The 15,584-nt window shown below is 33.5% G+C and overlaps 1 protein-coding gene across 5 annotated transcripts in view; it reads left to right on the top strand.

The window, feature by feature from the left end:
* NXPH1 (neurexophilin 1) overlaps positions 1 to 15,584 on the top strand; it is a 908,922-nt gene that overhangs the window by 640,418 nt on the left and 252,920 nt on the right. The gene's annotated exons all lie outside the window — the stretch shown is intronic.

Raw genomic sequence — 15,584 nt, 5'->3', positions numbered from 1 at the left:
TCATTGAAATTAATATGGAAAATGTCTTTTACATTTATAATAGTGTTGTATTTCTTGCAATGTAAACAGTTTTTCACTCTGATAAAATCACATTAGATTTGAAAGTCTAAATTTATGGTAAAAGAATTGGGGCTTGTGTTTCTTTAAAGTAAGTTTTCATAATTATCACCTATATTGTTGTTTTTCAGAATGTTTTCCAAACTCCGTTTTCTTTTCTTAAAATAAAGAAGCTATCTTCTTTCATAAACAATGTAAAATTTTCTTCTTACCCATGTGATTTAGTAGCTATAGAGTTGAATTTTTGAATTACTGAATTTTAATAAGGGAATATTATTTACTATACATGTTCTTACAAATTTCCCAGTGTTTTCCCTCTCTTGGTAATTCTTTCTATGAATGGGTCAAATTACCTTTGCCTTTCTGAAGAACTTGGAAATAAATGTTGGCACTCAGTGAGACTCAAGGTTTTGAGAGCTTAGTGTTTACAAATCCAAAGTGATGCATACTAGATTTTAAACAAGGAACTTAATTTACTCAGTCTCCTAGGAAACCTTTTTAGATAGTTAAGGTGAGCTTGAGTTCTAGTCCTCTGAAGTTCTATTACCTCTTTCAGATTTAATTCAAATTCCTACTAAGAGAATAACAGTTACATTCAACAATGTTACTGTTACAGTGAAATATGTATCTGAACTCACCTCCTTCAGGTCTGTCCTGATGACTTTTTGCTTATAACAGGTCATATTAGGAGAAAACTATAATCTAGACATTTACAATTAATAATGTATGTTATAATTCCTGAAATGTAGGATTTGAGAGAATGTTAACAAGTAAGAACAATGACACTGTTTCCATTCAGTTAAATGTTTGTTTTGAAAGGCAGAAAGGTTAGGACTGCAGATTATCAAAAAGAATGTTTCAGATGGTTGACCACCCAGTTCTCTCTGCTGTCCCTAAGGATTTCCCTTCTAAATTCAAGTCATTGAGTGAAAAGAATAAATTTACAGAATTGTATAGATTTTCAGAGATCTTAATTAAAATTCACAGAACTTTAGAAAATTGAGAAATGCCCTCTCTTAACACTTCATCTACTGTGTTATTTGATTTTTGATTTAAATATGTGTTTAATTACTAAGTATTAGTATGCAATATCCTGAAGAGAATTGAAGTGAATGCCCTCTGATTGTGAGGTGATTTTGCACTTTTCAGAAGGAGGGAAATGAAAGATTGTTGATTAGAAAGCTGTGGACTCTTTGGAAGCTTCTCTTCCCCCATGATACCTCCCAGGATGTTCCTAGTCCGTGGAACCACCAAAATCAGAGACAGCAGGGACCGCATGATCTCCTCCTAGGAGTTAGCACGTCTCCCGTATACCATGGCTATTTTGTCTAGTTTCCTGTAAGTAACACATCTAGTGCTAAGCGAATTTGCTAAATTGATACTGGACAGAAAGTTAACACTGGGGAACTGAGTGCAAAAGCTAATGAGTAAATTAGTACAGGGATCATCTTTAGGTCTTTAGGTCTATGCTTTGCTTTTAAAGGTGGTATTTCTTCTGGCATCACACCAGACGTGTTCAGATTGACTTCCAAACCAAGATGAAGCCTGTGTCCTTTTTTCTGTTTAGGGAAGTGTCCTCTAGTAGTTTGTCAAGGTATCTAGGATAAATATTTCTAGTTTAACTACTTAGTTAAGGAACACAAACAGACAAACCGTGATGAGTTAGGTTAATGAGCCTCTTGGCTCCAAACACTTAAAATAGAACATGTTTCATTAATATAGGGATAAGAGTCTTGAAACATTTTTAATAGAGTCTTACACTATTCTTTGAAATTGAAGCTGCTCTTTGAAGCATGTACTGTAAAGGTGGCATTTTGGATCAATAATATTCCATCTCATAGAAAAGGGCTCATATGGTGATCTGTTCCCATGGGGAAAGATTACTTCAGGGTTTAAATTTGCTGCTTGATTCTACATTTATTTTTCCCAGCAGAACTCTCTTACGTTGTGACTCAGGATCTCCCTGCTAGTGCTTTTAAAATGTGACCAAAAAGTTCTGACTCATAAGCTCAGCAGGTTTTTACAAGTTATAGGTCAACAAATACACGTAGAGATGCACAGAATGAAAACTCACCTCCCTCTACAGTAATGGTACAGTCTTTTTCTACAACTTCTACCATTATAACAAAAAGCAAGATTCTGTTCTTGAAATACTTTGAGTCTAACTGTTTTGGGGTGGGCAGAATAATTAGGAGTCAACATAAGCACAACAGCCTGATAGATTTTCCCTGAAGTCAAGCCACAATCAGTCATATCAATCTCAGCTTCAATCCCAGGAATATAAATCTATTAGTGATATTTTTCCCAGTAGAAATACAGTTTTAATATATAGTGTAAAGCCATGAGCTGTATTTTAATTTTTTAGTCCTGATCACTGGAGAAGACCTGTCTAAAACCTTTCTTTGTCTTACGAGCAAGTACCAGAGTCATACAGAGTTCAGTTTGCCGAGAGATTCTTTGTGTGAAGGATCACTTGTGAAGATACAAGTCATTTTATTTAGGAAGAAAATTAAAATTGGGCCCCAAATTTTCTATGAAATATATTTCTCATTAAAGAGAAAAGCTAGGCAAGGAAAGCCTTTACTGATCACTTATGAAAACATGTATTAGGAAAAATTAAAAATTGAATTTTAAATTACAAGGAAGAAACAATGTCATATGATTGTAAACATTTACATTTGGGGACACATGAGGTTTTCTTTGAAAATTTGCTTTCTATCATTGATTAAGTTTTAGGCAGGCAGGTGTACATTGCTGCTTCTTTTTCATTCAAGCTTATAAATTATTGGGCAAAAGAAGAGAGATATGGCTGGAGGAAGATTAGTCTCTAAAGACTAATGAATAGACCATATGTTAAAATGTGTCAAATATTTATCAAATTTTTACTTTATGACTATATACAGATAATCTGTATGATCTAAAACTCTATGTTTTGTTGCAATTTTTGTTTTATTACAGGCCACTCAACTAGTCCATAATCCCAAAAATTCAAACTCAGAATTTTACTATTTTGAATCCAGATGAAATTAACCCAGCCAGTTCTTCTATGGTTATAGCATCTAGCACATTAGGGACAAAATAGATCTTTAAAAATTTTTTGTTGATTGAATAGAGTGCAGTTTTATTTATCTTGGAGATATATACTGTATATTAAATTCTGATTAAAAAGATATTTATAGTTAATATAAAAAATTGTAGGAAGAAGTAATTTAAAAAACTTTATTTGTTGGTACTAGTGTTAAGCAAGTTAAGCAACTGTCTTGACCTCAGTTTTTTATTTCTAAAATAACCTCTTCTGCTGAAGTTATTCTCTGGAAAATGAGGGGTTTCTTGATGGTTTTCACCTTTTCAATCAACAATAAAAATTTATTTTTTCCCCAACTTAAAAAAAAAGAGAAGAATCACCAGGGAAAATGTTAATAAGAATGATGCATTGATTATTACATGCCTTTAGTAATTTCATAACAGTTAAAAGCCTTTGGGTTATAATTCCAGTTTTTAAAAGTTAAACCAAAATGGTCAATAGTAGCCATAAATGGAATGCTGTTGAAATTTTTTGGCAGTGGGAAACAAATTTGTAAAATTTCTACTCATTTCTCTATCATATAAATTAGCTAAAATTTGAAGTAATACCATTTTTAAGTGGAGAGTCTCTTCCTGAATCATGTTCCTATTTTACAGAAGACAGTGTCCAAAATAGACTAATGTAGGCTTTACTTACAAAATTTCCTACAGATTCAGTGTACCCTAATAATGATTTTGTCTGTGGAAAAACTAGTTTACTAGAGATGATGACTAACACAGAAGTAGATGGCTTTCAAAGACATTGCACGGAGGATGGCTGATTGCATAGGTATTTTTATTTTTATTTTAGAATCCATAAAATAATTCCTAAAGAATCATAGGTAGGGCTACTTCCTTAACTTCTTGTGAGAACAAAGAGAATTATTTTCTAGATGCCCCACATCATCACTGATATAGAATGTTATTACCACTAATTGGAATAAATTCTTACCTTCCTGATTGTAAGTCAGTGCTGTTCAAGATTTCTTCCTGATAATGTGGCAAGAGTAGCCTCACTTTCATCTATTAATGTCATCTCTTGTGTGCCTGCAAAATTTGCCAGAACTGATTAGAGCAGATATTAAATGATAATTGGACATTTAGTGCTCGTCAAACAGAAAGTGACAGATGGGGCACTAATTAAATTATAGTTCTGACATTATTCGCAATGGTTTATGACTCTTTAGTGGTGACCTTCATGCATCTCTTCTCCAGATTTCTCTTTTCCCTTTGGTGGGGAAGAAGGATAGGAGGTTGATTGATAGAAGGGAAAGCTCTCTCTTAAAAACACCAAGCAAAACCTAGGGATATTTAAAATGCCTAAGTTATAAAACTATCTATGAAGATAAAACATTGATCTTTGGTAAAATGAATAATCATAAAACAAAAGGAAAACTTACTATGAAGCTAATGAACTGGGAAGAAAATATCTAGGTAACCCTAAAAAATGTACAAAGACATTATAATGACCCTATTTATGGAAAGGGTAAAAGACCTTTGTTCTGATTTGAATAAAGAAAAAATAAAACTCTGATATCAGAAATGAGGATGCAGTGCTTTTTTATTAATGCCTTTTTTTATTTGTTAATTCAAACTTGCATTACTAGTTATCTCTACCAGCTAAATGAAGAACCTTGTTGAAAAGAAAGGGGTGGGGAGAGGAATTAAAAGAAATTCTAAGCCACAGTTGCTGAACCAGAACTGCATTTTCCTTTTCAATTAAAGGAGATAACACAGTGTTGATTACTTTCTAACTTTAGTTTCTTTAATTTTACCCGAGTGTTTAGTAGCCTTAAAAAAAAAACAACAAAAAGGAAAACCTAAGATTAAAAATCTCAGACATTTTGATGCTTAGTTTTAGTTTCTGGTGGTGAACAACCCTCTGTCCAATGATTGACCACCATTCAGAATTTTTAAATAAATCATTTTATGTCATGTCTCTTTTTCATAATTTTCTAGGAATTTTTCTAGTGACATATGTGCACAGCTTTAGTTACTACTGATGATGAGACAGGTCTGATGACTAATTAGAAAAATTTCCCCCCTGCCCACCCCACACTGTAAGATGAGTAAAATACAAGATGAAGGAAGATTATTTGTTTTGACTGATGTAATTTCTTCAATGTGTGAATATATAAAAAAGAAAGTGACTGTGCAGTTTATTTCGATTACTTTGCTTAATTATGCTTTGTAGTTTAGCTATGTTAACCAACTGGCAAATTCAACATAAAGATTAAGTGAAACAGACATAGAGACAGGGTTCCAGTTGGCCTGGGTATCTGTGGGAATTTCAAGCTTTATTTTTACCTTATAGAGACTTAATTTCTTCATTGGTAGAATACCATGGCTTTAGGAAATGTTTTATAAGTTCTTTCATACTTTCGAAAGTCTTGTGTTTGTTGTTGATGACTTTTATGTTTCAAGTCAATAGAATCAATAAATGTCAACAGCAGTTTGTTTTCTGTATTAGTTTCTATGTTACTCAAAGAAATGCAAATCTACTCACTAATATAACGGAAGAGTAGTGTTTAGAAAATTTTCTGGTTAATAGCAGGCTATTCATCTATTCAAAACCTTTACCGTGTTTCTTGTTTCCATGTTAGTTGTTGAATAAAAAAAGACTAAATATGCAAACTGCAGTTGTAGGTGGTAGAAGTTTTTGTGTATGTTTACATAGGCCTTTTTTAAAGCATTCTTTTGCTGCTAAGATATTTCCCTATATCTTTCTGAATATAAGCAACATAATGTCCTTTGCTCTCCTGATAACCTCATCTTCTACTTCAATGCAGTTTTTTGGCCATAACATATTCTTGACAAGCTTAGAGATTATGGTTTCCTTCATCCTTTCCTAAGTGTATATAAATACGGAACTTTGTTATGTATGTGTGTATATATGTATTAACATTTTGTCAGGGAAAAACAACATGTTCTCTGATCTATAATTTTTAGAATTTTCTTATTCTCTCTGTGCAAATCAGAACATTTGAAATTCTCACATCTTCTGTCACCTTTCTGTTTTCCATGATATGTAAGAAATCACCATCACTAAGAGTGTTTCTGTGGTTTCACCTGGAAGTTACCTTAGTCTCTTGGAATATTAATTCCTGAAGACTTGTGTTAAATGAAAGTGCAAGGTACTTTCTTTCCATTATCTCACTTGTTGTGACTTCATCTTCCCTGTAATCAGTCCATTTTCATTCTCCATTGTAGAAAACATGAAAATAAGATCATAGCCACATAGTTTCCAGTTTTCTCTTTCTTTAAAATTTTTTAACAATATGTCTGCTTTCAATAGCATCAATGTTCCTTTCTTCCTTTTGTCTTTTACTCTAAGCATGACTGAGAGGGCAGTTTGTTGTATTTATCATGTTTCATAAAACTCACTTATTTTGGTTGTTAGCTTACCAAATACAAATCTGTGTGGTTTAAATTGATCCAGAGCTAGGGTGATTCTGTGAAGTAATTCTAAACCTTAGACATGCCAGGTCTTTGTTTTCACTTATAACAGCATTTGGTAAAGAGCTGAGCTGCTGAAGGTATAAGATACAGATATGATTAGCTTATTATTTTAAATTATGCTAATTATAGAATGTTAAAATTTTAACATTATGTATTTAGCATATTGGTGTTGTAAACTTCAGTGAATAATTTAAATGTCAATAGTTTGCATTATGAAATTTTTATTTATTCAATGTGTTCAGTTTAAATGAAATAAATTTCATTTATTGAATGTTTTTCTATCTCCAAAGACTTAAAGAACAAAGAAGAATTTATTCTTCTTTAAGCAAAGCCAGAAGTATTAACAACCTCCTCTGGATAATTAAATGTTCTAATAAATATATGATTAAGTTAGAAGGGATTGTAGAAATTATTTAATCCAACGTACGTAGTTTGGGAAGCCTGATAACCGAAAAATGATGGGACTTTTCTAGTTGTCACAGTCAGTTAATGGTAGACCTGGCTTATGAGTCTTTTATCAACATACCAATCTTTTAATTTTCTTAAGTGATAGCAGTAACTTTATTTATTCAAAACCAAGGGTGGGCAAGTTTTCTGTAAGGAGCCAGATAAAAAATATTTTTGGCTTTCTAGACCATATGGCCTCTGTTGCAACTACTTGACTCTGCAGCCATAGACAATATGTAAATAAACGAGCATGACTGTGTTACAGTGAAAGTATATTTATGAAAATAGATGACTGACTGAATTTGGTGAGTGAGCTGTAGTCAGCCAACTCCTGATCTATACAATTTTAAAGCAATTTGATATGTTTAAAAATCCTGGTTTTTTAAATCAATTTCTTTTTTTTTTTTTTGAAGTATAGTCAGTTACTATGTGTTAATTTCTGGTGTGTGGCATAATGTCCCAGTTATACATGTATATTCAAAAATCCTAAGTTATTGACTTAAAAATGGTTAAAAGCATAAATTTTGTTATATATTCTATACCTATAATAGATAAAACAAAACAAAACAAAAATCTTAAGCAGATAACCTTATATTTCGCTTATCCCTGTTGTAACAGAGAGTTGAATAATTGAATACCTACATTTAAAATGTCTTTTAAGGCTCTCATCCAAAATGAAGTGTTTAAGCAGAGTTACCTTGTCTTACTAAGCTCCGGATTCCAGGCTGTTATTCTAATCCCATGACACAGTCAAAAGTGTTACTCAAAGCAGTACTTCTCAGGAAATTGGCTGATTCCAAGACTGGAAAAAGAAAGACACAGAAGGAGCCTAGACTATATTGTTAAGCAGAAAAGTAAGGAATTACTTAGGAAATGATGGGAACATATCAAAAAGACAAAGAAGCCACTTTGCAGAGGCTCCTACTGACCACATATGCGACAATATGAGCACTAAATAATGAAATAAAAAATAAATTATAGGTCATTCCAAATGTAGAAATTCATGAGTATGTATCAACAATACATAAACATAAATATTCATTAATTAGGTTTTGATAAAAATGCTGGACTTGTGTAAATACAATGTATTATCTTTAAGGAGAAGAGACATTTAGCTATTTTGTAGTGCCAAAGGGGAGACAATACTTTTTTTTTTATTAACAACCAGATTTTAGCCTTTTCTTGGAACTTTTTTTTTTTTTTTTGGCAACACTTAGTGCCTACTGGACACTGTAGCTTACCTGGATGGTCTGCTATTATTTTCAGGACAATCAAGAAAGCAGAAATAGGTTGCAAATAAGCTTTTTTTTCCCCTCAGGCTAAGGAAGGGAATAAACTGTTACTTTGATCATTTCTAAAAGGCAACTAGTCATTTAATCCATGGCTTCACATAAATAAACTATCATCTGCATAGTAAGAATTATAGAAAAAGTCTGAATTCTCCTGTTGTCATCCAAACCTGAAGTGGTGTGGAAAAGAAATTATTTGAACTATGCAGATAATGATGACCGTATTTCCCAGCAGGAGATCTCTGTTTCCCTTTCTTTCTCTAGTTTTCTTCTTCTCCTTCTCTCTCTGTCCTCTATTTATTTACTCTCTCTCCTCTATCCGGATATTTCTCAAATCTTTCCCACAAAATTACTCAAGCAACTAAAAGTTACTAGTCAAGATATCATAGTATATCCATTAGAACAGTCTAAATTTAAAAGTTGAGAGTTCTGAGTATTGTGGAGTAACTGGAAGGGGAAACGTAGAACCAGTTTGGACAACAGTTTGAGGCTTCCTTAAACTGTTAAACATACACCTGAAATAAAACCCAGCCATATCATTCTGAGGTATTTATCCAAAGAAAGTGAAAGCTTATGTCTGCATAAATTTCTGTACACAAATGTTTATAGCAGATTTGTTTGCAATAGTCAGAAGCTAAAAACAACCCAAATGTCTATCAAAGAAGAATGGATAACAAACTTATGGCATACCCATACAGTATAGAAATAAAGATATATAAAATTAAATAAAATTATCCAATCTGAAAAACAAAGAGAAAAAGATTAAGATTGGAAAAAAACTGATCAAAATTTGTTACTTATGGGATAATATTAAGTGATCTAATAATCTGCCACTGGGGTCACAGAAAGAAGAAAGGGAATGGAGCAAAAAACATTGTTTGAAGAAATAATGGGTAAATGTTTCCCAAATTTTATGAAAAACATCAACCTACAGATTCAACCTGAAAGCCATAAACAAGATGTATAAAAAGCAAACAATACCTAAGCACACTATGCTGAAAACCAAAATTTAAAAAAAATCTTAGAAGTGTCTAGAGAAAAAAGATGCATCATATGTAGAGAAATGCTTAACAAAATTGATTTGCTGATATCTCATTAGAAATAACATATGCAGGGGAACAATATAATAACATCTTTAAAATGATGGTAGAGAAATAAAATAGAATATTAAAAAATATTTGATTAACCTGAAGGGAAATACAAAAAGAACAGAAGTAAAGTACAAAAAGAAATAAAAATAGATATGGAATTCAAATCGTAAGATATTAGACAAACTCCAATTGAAAGTATTGTCAGATTGGTGGAGGAGGCAGGTCATGAATATGCTATCTAAGAGAAGCATTTTGGATACAAATATGCAGGCAGATTGAATGTAAAAGCTGGAATACAGTACTCTAGTCAAAGTATATACATAAGAAATATATTGTGGCTATGAAAATATAAGAAATAGCAGGTCTCAAGAAAGAAATATTACAAAGATAAGGTGGAAATTTTCATAATGATAATGTGCAGTCTATTCATGAGCAAGAAATAAAATCATACATGTGTAGACTACTCATAGTAGAGCTTCAAAATGCATAAAGGAAAAACTGACATAACTAAGAGGAGATAAGACAAACTCAAAATTATAGTGAGAGAATTTAACACCCATCTCTCAGGTACAGCCCCGGATGCAGATTGGTACTCCTTCCTTTAAGTAACACAGATCTCCTTCATGTTTACATTCTGCAGTTCAAACCACACAGTCTTCAGGTATTCCTGCTGAAAGACATTTCATTAGCTTTTAAAGCAGATTGCCCTCTTCCTATGTCTAGTGTTTTTATTCCTGAAAGCCTACCTGAGGTTTTAGCTCTGCCTCAGTGAGCAAAATCATCCCCATTTGCTTGAAGATCTGAGAATCAAAGATTGCTACATAGATTGATTATTCTGGGGATTTGAGATGTTGAACACACATGCTCTATCTAGAGTACTGAAAAAATAGAGTCAGGGAGGGGGAATCTCTCCCTGGCATCCCTCTTGAGTTCTTTTGGCTGGTCTAATAATTAAATTGACACAAGACATTAACAGGAGAAACAAACTTAATTTGTACATATGAAAGTCTCATAGAAATTGGACCTAAAAAGTGGCCCAAACAGGCTGCTTTTAAACACTTTAAACAAAGAGTAACTTTGTGAGAAATTCACAGGACAAAGAAACTTAGGCTTTGGGTGTTAGTGAAGAATCTCAACGGAGTTTGGGTTTGGGGTAGTAATTAGTAAAGAAGTAACAAGGTTTGTTTATACAGGACTCTCAGCCCAGAATTTCCTGTCTCTGGCAATCAGGTTGCCTTCCTACCTCCTGGTATAGAGAGAGGGTACCATTCACACAGGAAATTTATTTCTTGCTTTCAGGGGGACAGCAAGATCAGACTGCCCTTTTTGCACTGAATGTTTCTCAAGTAACTTTAATTCAAAATAATCAATATGCCTTTGTGGCATATTTTGGAACAACCTGCTCTGAGCCCCAACAATAACCCTAGGATATCTTTGTGTATGTGTATGTCTTGAAAGGATCTATAGAAAGACATTAATATATAGACTATAGCAGGAAATTTTTTACCTGGCCCCAGAGTTTTCCTGCCCAGTGGTATTCAGAATTTGGTTTCATCAGCAGGGATGAAAATTATAATCATGTGTGGAAAGTAAATCTTTTTATTAGATAGAACACAGAAATGCCAAAACAATTGGTAATGCCTTTCCTAACAGATATAGTAACAGTCATGAAGGCTGTACAACACTGCTAAAGTATTTATTTGACATTTATTAAACAGAGTTTAATGGTAGTGACATTTTAATCTAATTTATCAATTTAATAGTTTTGATGAAAATGCTCCATTTATTTAGATGCTCTGTGTATCTTTCCTAGTCTCACTAATCATTTTTGTTCATTTGCTATTGAAGTAGTTTGTTTTGAAATAGTGCATTAGAATCAGAAGAATATAGCTTCATAAAACATTATCATTAAAAACCTATCTAGATTAAGAAGTAGTAAGTAATTATAATTTTATAGGATTATTTTTTCATTTGTCTCAATGACGGTAAGTCATTAGGCCTGAGAAATCATCCGTATGGATCTATAGATACATGCCAGAGGTCATCTTTGGAAACATAATCATACATTATTATGAAGCCCCGATTTATAATGGATTTTCTTCTAAAAAAATCTTTAGTAGTAATCTCATGTAATGAACATGATAAATCTGATAATCATCAAGGGAGTTTTAGCTTCACATTTCTTACCAAATCAGTAGAACCCCTAGGATGAAATAATTAGACAAATGATGTTATTCTGCTCCTTTAGGGTAGATATTTTATACCTGAGATATTTCTAGTACTGATCTAAATTCAAGTGTCTAAATTAGTAAGTAATCAGGAAGGTCCTGTCACTTTGAAGTTTTGAGCTTGTATGGATTTTTATTTCTGCTGATTGTGTTTTCACTGCCTGGTGATTGAAGACATATGCCTATCTTGCCACCAGTGAGGACCCAGAATGGCCATAAAGAGAAGAGATGATTTTAAATACAAATTTAACAGATGTGAATATTACATGATAAAATGAAAATCTGTCATTTCTGACAACTTTTTGTGAAGTTGGTCTAGTACAGTTGGTCTAGTCTGAGGAAGTTCTGCTCTCTAATCATCTTAGATAGATTGCTTCTGAAGGAAGTTATGTGTTGATGCTAGTGTGTCTTCAGAGAAGGCCGGCTGGCTGGTTATGAAGTACCTTTATATGACAGCCTTGACTGTAGGGTCACTTTGTAGAAACAATATTGTCAGTACCCAGGATTTCTTGGATGTAAACTGATAATACTGATTACAAAATTCTCACTGTAAAATAAATTAAGTTGCAGCATACTCATTTACACTGAGGAATATTGCCATCAAGTAGAATAGACATCAGGTGGTCCAGTGTTAACTCTTTTAAAGAGAAATTTTCATGTGAGGCTGAATTATCAAAATTTGAAAATAATGCAAGAGAAATTATTTATAGAATATGAATATTAAAGGTCTTCAGACCTTATGTATAGACTTATGTCTGTCATCACAAGGATAGCTGTGCTAGGTAGATATATCTTTTTCCATCTTGCCCATTGGGGAAATTTCTTTCCTCAGTCATTTTTTGGTAATTTCTCTGAGTATCCAGTGGCCTGCTGATAAATGTTTAACTGGCTCTTGAAAAAAATCCTAACTTGTGGTGTTTGCCAATTTCTGTGGTGTATATGTTATCACCATAGCTAAGTTCAAGCTACCAGTATCAGTTAATGTATGGCTGGGAAGAGATGTACACAGCCCTGCACTCACAAGCCAGCTCTAGCCTCTGTCAAACCACTGCAGTGCCTTACTTTCAGATACTGCTTTATAAGCCTCCACTACTGAAAAATTATTCTTCTTCTGGGGGTATTTTCTTTAAATATATTAAACATATCAGATTACAACAATATCTTAATTTTTTGAACTTTAAAATGACCTTTTATATTTATTTCTGATCAATCATATTCTGATTTTGTGGTTTAATTTCCTGAAGTACTTATTATTTTCAAGTTCTTGGGGAGCTCTTGGTAATTGTTTCCGTGTATTCTCTACTCCAGACTTTCTGAGGTGTTTTCCTAATACCACCTGCTTCAGAATCTCTGAAAAAGGGGAGTTGGAATCAGCATTTTAACAGCTTCCTCTAGAGAAAGATAATTAAACTTTGAGAATTTGTGTTCTAAAAGACCTGCCTTTTTCTTAAAGTCTTAAAGTCTGTTTTAGCATAGTAGTCAATATTGCAGTCAAATAGATAATGGGTAATTAGAGGGTAAGCAGTGGTGAGAAGTCAGTTTTGGGAGTTCATGAGAATGTAATTTTGATGGGCTTGACTTTGGAATAAGAACTTATTTATAAAAGAAGATTTTCTTTTCTCTAGTTTTCTCTTCTAGTAAATGGATGGTTTACAGTGGTAGTTCTCAATTGTCAGGTATAGCAGAATCTCCTTGTGAGGCTACACTGGTTTGTAATGACTCCACATGATGCTGTTAAGCAGCCCAGATTGAGGATCATTTCCACAAGGGATTCCAAATTTTCTTGGTACATGTCACTCAGTAATTTTTCCTTGGAAACTGTATGTCAATAAGCAAACCACTTAAATGTTCTGTTTGAGTATTAGTTCCAAGCATCTTAATACATATTTATATCTCAGCAACTTAACAGTAGTTTCAAAAATTGATAAACATAAGTTGAAAGAAGAAAATACTTTTATTACTTTTTTAAATAACCAAAATTACTTACTGTTGGCATGTGTGCACTTTGTAGGCAATGCACGACTCCTCGGAACTTGGATTCAGTTTGAAGCTCTCCACCTTATTTCCTATTCCACACTGATTTTTCTCACTGTACTTGCCTTTTAAGAGAGCAGTTAGTAAAAATCTGACCTTTGAAGAGAGATGATGCCATTGAAAGAAATGTACCATGATCATGAACTAGTAGTTTCTGTTTCTCTTGAAAACTTAAAATGTCGCAGAGTGCTCTCTGTAGCTCCCCTGGGGTACCTCAGCCCACAATTTGGAAACCAGAAACTTATAGGACAAATTTTAGGAAAATGCCCAACACAATAAAAAATATCCCAAAAGTGAGCTGTTAAAAGGCAAAAAGAACTTGATGAGAAGCAGGATTGCTCATTAAGTTTTCATTTTCTCAGTTTTTCAATGAAAATGTTGATGATGATGATAAAAATAACTGAATTTAATGGGAACTAGATACATACATACTCATCAATACATTTTATACATTTTCCCAATTAATTTTTAGTAACAAATCTAAGAAGTTTTTAGGTATGGAAAATGGAGGCTTACAGCTTTAGCTACTAGCTAGCTAGTCAGAGGCACAGGTGAATAGGGAAGGTAGTTTATTTGTGACTTTGTCTTGATAGGAATCTGACTTAACCATGGAATTGATGGTGAGTCCTTGGTCTCAGTACAAGTAGGCAGATCAAAAAGTGAAGCAGGGAGAAAACAACTCCAGCTCTTGTAGAACTGGATGAAAAAAAAATTGCAAAATCCCACTAGTTTAGAGGCATATGTCTGTGAGTGTGTGTGTGTGTGTACATGCGTAATTCCAAGATATTGCACACATACATTGGTTGCCAGATAGTATTTGGCTAGGGTTATGTCCAGTTGCAAATGAGAATTAGAAGAAGCAAAGCAGTATAAACCTAAATATTAGAGGGGAAAGGATGGGTGAAGGTTGGAAAGGGGAGGGGAGGGACAGAGTAATAACGCACCCACTGTCATCCTGAAACTGTCTATTACCCTTTGCTTGTGATATTGAAAATCTTAAATGTTTCTCCTGAGATAGCCCCTGTCTCAAAGACACTGTTAAGTTTAAACACAAAGAATTTGGACTAAGGACTTTGCTTTTCCCTTTAAAATGTCCCCTTCTTAGGAACTGTGTGTTACTTCACACGTTAGGTTGGGTTACAGAGCTGACTAGGAAACAAAAATGGCAAAGTTCCTGAATTGCCTGTGTACTGCTGAAGATTTGTAGTGACAAGTGCTAATTTCTATCTGTGAAGGAATATCAAGAAATAAAAAAAGGCATGTAATGTCAGAAATATGAGCATATAATTTTAATTAAATCAGTAAAGACCCTCTAGAGCCTTTGTTCCAAAGCTTTTTCTACCTGTCATTAGGCTGGAAAACGATACGAAGAAATTACACGTTGTCAACTTTCCCCTCTATTCTCTACCTTCTCCCACCCCCCAAAAGATACCATCTTATTCATTAGGCTCTAGGGGCATATGCTATTAGGCTGCATTTATCTGGGAAATTGACCCAGTTCTAAGAACCATAAGATGCTGCTTCTGACACTTCCCTATATTTACTCTGATGCTTCATCCTATGTTCACTGCTTGACTGGTGGTCTTTGCACTTCTGTACCCCTCAATTTAGTGAGCACAGTTCCTGGCACATGACAGTCATTTAATAGATGTGTTTTGGATGAATGAATAAAATCCACTCCATATAGATTTAATACTATTATCTAAATAGTTTACATAGTGTATCTTAAGTTACAACTCTTTAATTGAGTGTTTCTTGGTCAGATTTGCTCCGCTCAGATAGAATTATCTAATGGCTATTGAAAAAATTACCTAAGCAGACTCTCTTTCTCCAATACATCAGCCTCTCTGACTTTCATGCTTTAATCAAATGATCTCCAGCAACAAGTGCTAAATGACTCAGTCTGCTCTGCACTC

The sequence above is a fragment of the Vicugna pacos genome, chromosome 7 (assembly GCF_048564905.1).
Source record: "Vicugna pacos chromosome 7, VicPac4, whole genome shotgun sequence".
NCBI lineage: Eukaryota > Metazoa > Chordata > Mammalia > Artiodactyla > Camelidae > Vicugna > Vicugna pacos.
Note: the sequence above shows the minus strand (reverse complement) of the source record. Positions and strands in the feature narration are given on the sequence as shown.